The following is a 5,000-nucleotide window of genomic DNA, read 5'->3' as shown; positions in this document are numbered from 1 at the left end:
TACCGCGGCTGCTGGCACCAGACTTGCCCTCCAATAGATACTCGTTAAAGGATTTAAAGTGTACTCATTCCGATTACGGGGCCTCGGATGAGTCCCGTATCGTTATTTTTCGTCACTACCTCCCCGTGCCGGGAGTGGGTAATTTGCGCGCCTGCTGCCTTCCTTGGATGTGGTAGCCGTTTCTCAGGCTCCCTCTCCGGAATCGAACCCTGATTCCCCGTTACCCGTTACAACCATGGTAGGCGCAGAACCTACCATCGACAGTTGATAAGGCAGACATTTGAAAGATGCGTCGCCGGTACGAGGACCGTGCGATCAGCCCAAAGTTATTCAGAGTCACCAAGGCAAACGGACCGGACGAGCCGACCGATTGGTTTTGATCTAATAAAAGCGTCCCTTCCATCTCTGGTCGGGACTCTGTTTGCATGTATTAGCTCTAGAATTACCACAGTTATCCAAGTAACGTGGGTACGATCTAAGGAACCATAACTGATTTAATGAGCCATTCGCGGTTTCACCTTAATGCGGCTTGTACTGAGACATGCATGGCTTAATCTTTGAGACAAGCATATGACTACTGGCAGGATCAACCAGGGAGCTGCGTCAACTAGAGCTGAGCAGCCGGCCGCCCGGGAGTGTGTCCCGGGGGCCCGCGCGAACACGCAAGCGTCCGCTCAATCATTCTGCAAACAGGAGGAGGCTGAGCTCCCCTGCACAATACACCTCGAAACCCTCTCAGGTCCCGGCGGCGCGCAGCGCCGTCCCAAGTACTTGGTCGGGTTCGAGAGAGGCGCAATCGCCCGGAGTTAGGCGAGTAGACGCTTTCGGTGCGACCACCCGTGCTCCCAACTGAGCTTGCCGCTGCCGACAGAGGCCCGGGAGCGTGCTGTCGTGGCATTGCCGGCGGGAGACAACACGCGCCACCTACGGTGACCGGCAGCTCCAACGCCAGCGCCACAGAAGGACAAAAGCCCCACTTGGGTGCCGAAGCGAACTCTCCCAGCACAGCGCACGCGCCAACACATCCGCACAGCTGCGATACAAACCACCAGCGAGAACCGCTGGGGCGACCGAGCAGCAGACGGCGTCGCGGCGCCGAGCGCCGGGCGGCAGCGCATCCTCAACGCACACAGTCCTCAATCGGACCAGCACACTGAAGATGTCCACCGCGCTTCGCACCGGGCCCGCGAGGACCTACTTTGGCCGCACGGCGCCGCGCGCAGGGTGCGCCGGCGCGCAGCTGCGACGCCTGCCGCGTCCGTCGGCCGGCGCGCCTGCCACTGGCCGCCCCCACCAGCCGGCTGTAGCGCGTGCGCCCACGCACCGCGCGGCCAGCACGCCGGGAGGCGCCCCCTCACCGGCCGGGGACGGTCCCACCCAGCCACCGCCGCGTATCGCTTCACACCCAGATGCCGTTCAGTTTCGTCGGCATGGTGGGTATCGCTGGAACAACCGGTTAGTACCTCAACCTATCGTCGCCATCACCGATTCACCCCTAGCGAGAACAACCGCACCACAACAGGTTACCATTTGTTCATTTGCGTAACTTCACCAGAAAACGCAGGCGTCCATCGCCATTTGCAACTTCCACGATTATTGCATGCCTGTGTCAGGTGTCACGCCACACTACGTCTGCCCACATACACGCAACAAAATGTGCACGCCTAGACAATACGTGGAAGGTGGCCCCCGTACGTATGCGATGTCCATTGCTCGAACGACTGTCAACCGGCCTCTGTAGCATGTCGCAGATATGGAACGCGGTGCACCATGCCATCACGGTGTGTGAGGAGAGACGACTAGGTCCGAATACATCAACAGACAGCTCATGCTGATCGCCATCCACGGCGTCCGTTCCTCCCACACGTCTCTATGGCGTACCACACTGCAATCCAGCTCTCATAGGGAGACGACACGTAGCTGCGTGCACAATATTTGCACTGTATGGTCCGCCGTTTTTGGGCGCAGTCGTTGTACGGTCACACATGTGCCACGATGTATCATTCAGTACATAAGGACGAATGTGCAGTACAGATTGTGGTTTACGCGTACGACATTAGCGGACAGTTGACACAGGCCGCACCACAACGTAGCCTGAGTACGTCGCATGCGGAGGGCATTGAACATGCAAAGTTCTCACCAACCAGCTTGCGAAGGCAGGGGGCAAGGTGGGGACGTGGGGAGGGGCGGCATGTACGTCCTGCTGCCATCCACATTACAGTGTACAGCAGGAGCATGTGGAAAGTGAGCAAGACTTGCAAGGTGTTTAACATGAAGCGATACACAGGGGAGCGGGGAGTGCGAGTAGCGAACTATATTGCGAGGGTTGCGGGTGGGCAACACTACACTAATTGAACGAGTCGTATAACAATTACAGAGCAGGTTTAGGCGACAACGTGGGTTACGTTAGGCGACAACGTGGGTTAGGTTAAGGCACGACGTGGGTTAGGTTAAGGCACGACGTGGGTTAGGTTAAGGCACGACATGGGTTAGGTTAAGGCACGACATGGGTTAGGTTAAGGCACGACATGGGTTAGGTTAAGGCACAACATGGGTTAGGTTAAGGCACAACATGGGTTAGGTTAAGGCACAACATGGGTTAGGTTAAGGCACAACATGGGTTAGGTTAAGGCACAACATGGGTTAGGTTAAGGCACAACATGGGTTAGGTTAAGGCACAACATAGGTTAGGTTAAGGCACAACATAGGTTAGGTTAAGGCACAACATGGGTTAGGTTAAGGCACAACATGGGTTAGGTTAAGGCACAACATGGGTTAGGTTAAGGCACAACATGGGTTAGGTTAAGGCACAACATGGGTTAGGTTAAGGCACAACATGGGTTAGGTTAAGGCACAACATGGGTTAGGTTAAGGCACAACATGGGTTAGGTTAAGGCACAACATGGGTTAGGTTAAGGCACAACATGGGTTAGGTTAAGGCACAACATGGGTTAGGTTAAGGCACAACATGGGTTAGGTTAAGGCACAACATGGGTTAGGTTAAGGCACAACATGGGTTAGGTTAAGGCACAACATGGGTTAGGTTAAGGCACAACATGGGTTAGGTTAAGGCACAACATGGGTTAGGTTAAGGCACAACATGGGTTAGGTTAAGGCACAACATGGGTTAGGTTAAGGCACAACATGGGTTAGGTTAAGGCACAACATGGGTTAGGTTAAGGCACAACATGGGTTAGGTTAAGGCACAACATGGGTTAGGTTAAGGCACAACATGGGTTAGGTTAAGGCACAACATGGGTTAGGTTAAGGCACAACATGGGTTAGGTTAAGGCACAACATGGGTTAGGTTAAGGCACAACATGGGTTAGGTTAAGGCACAACATAGGTTAGGTTAAGGCACAACATAGGTTAGGTTAAGGCACAACATAGGTTAGGTTAAGGCACAACATAGGTTAGGTTAAGGCACAACATAGGTTAGGTTAAGGCACAACATAGGTTAGGTTAAGGCACAACATAGGTTAGGTTAAGGCACAACATAGGTTAGGTTAAGGCACAACATAGGTTAGGTTAAGGTACAACATAGGTTAGGTTAAGGTACAACATAGGTTAGGTTAAGGTACAACATAGGTTAGGTTAAGGTACAACATAGGTTAGGTTAAGGTACAACATAGGTTAGGTTAAGGTACAACATAGGTTAGGTTAGGTTAGGTTACACGTTGTTGTAAGGAAAGGTGTAGGGGGGGGCGGGGGCGGCAGGTTCGTTGGTAGTGATTATAGTAAGTGAATGCTTGTGACATGATCAGATTTGTCACGTCAGGATGCACCTTTGGCTTATTAGAGGCGGCGCTCCAATTCTATGCTTGTGTCAGACCTGTGTCTTTGACTCATGTCATTGTTTGTGCGCTGTGACAGGAGGTACTATTGTGATGTTGGGTGCACCGTTGTATAGGACATGTGTGGGTGTTGGTGCCTGATCTGCGCAATGGTGGATGTCGAAAGGGTGGGATATTGTATTTTCCGCATGGACCTCCTGGTCTGGTTGTGATAGTGTGGATTGTGTAATGTGGCGGAGAGGATGCACTGGATGTTGTTCCATGCTGGTGCTTACATATTGTATGTGCGCCCGTTAGAAGCAGAGAGTGGTGCGTGATCAGAGTGGCTGGCTGACGTGTGGTTCCCATTGTGGGCAGACTCTTTCAGCATGTATACGGACAGTTGTATATATATTCTGTAGTTTGATGGCTCTGCATTGATTACTAATCAGCGCCGTGTGTACGGGTAATCTGGTTCCAGTCCAAAATGTTCCATCTGTGTACATTAGTGACAAAGACTCCCCTCATGCAGTGGGGCTCGGTCTGTTATAACTCTTCCGCGTAATATATTTGCCCCACGTTTTTGCGACTGCGAGTGCGAGTGCAACGCGCATGGGGACCGACATGCTGATGGCTCGGTATCGGACGCCGTACAGTGAGCAACGCGATCGCGTCTCTCGCTCGTAAGTGGTACAGGTCGCGGCTCATGTATAGGGACAGCGGGAATGTCGCATATTGGCAATAACTCTTCATGAAACGCACGTTATAGGGGTGGATTGCACTTTACGAGTGCGGGAAACGTCCGCCGTTCATCCGCTGGAGGTGCGCGTTTGGCGGTTGGGGTGGTGCACGAACGGGTGCGGGTGGAGTCATTGCCGGTCCACGGCTTCGTGCGGCAGAGCCACTGGAGATTGGGTGCTATGGTCGACAGAGGCTGCAGGCTTTGTGGGTGGCGTCGAAAGGCGGGCACTGTGGCGCCATCGCTGTCTTAATCGGCTTGGCGTCGCATAGATGGCGGTATCGTCGTTGGAGGAGGTCATGTTGCGGGAGACCTACAGATGGCGGTATGTTTTGTGGTGCGGACGTAGTGTTGTCAGATGCGCATAGATGGCGGTATTGCATGTGGTGTCGCCCTATTTTCATAGATGGCGATACTGTTTTGCCGGCATGGGTGGCGTAGTTCCGTCGGATCCCTGTAGGTGGCAGTGTGCTATGTCTACTGTCGAC

The 5,000-nt window shown here is 53.3% G+C and overlaps 1 non-coding gene across 1 annotated transcript in view; it reads right to left on the bottom strand.

Annotated features, from left to right (window-relative positions):
• LOC124747785 overlaps window positions 1-597 on the bottom strand; it is a 1,909-nt gene extending 1,312 nt beyond the window's left edge. Inside the window, exon 1 of the ribosomal RNA XR_007011561.1 lies at window positions 1-597. This exon is cut by the window's left edge and continues 1,312 nt beyond it. This is a non-coding gene — a ribosomal RNA (small subunit ribosomal RNA).
• Window positions 598-5,000: the final 4,403 nt, after the last annotated feature.

The sequence above is a fragment of the Schistocerca piceifrons genome, unplaced genomic scaffold, assembly GCF_021461385.2.
Source record: "Schistocerca piceifrons isolate TAMUIC-IGC-003096 unplaced genomic scaffold, iqSchPice1.1 HiC_scaffold_393, whole genome shotgun sequence".
Taxonomy (NCBI): Eukaryota; Metazoa; Arthropoda; class Insecta; order Orthoptera; family Acrididae; genus Schistocerca; species Schistocerca piceifrons.
This window is presented reverse-complemented; position numbering and strand designations above follow the sequence as displayed.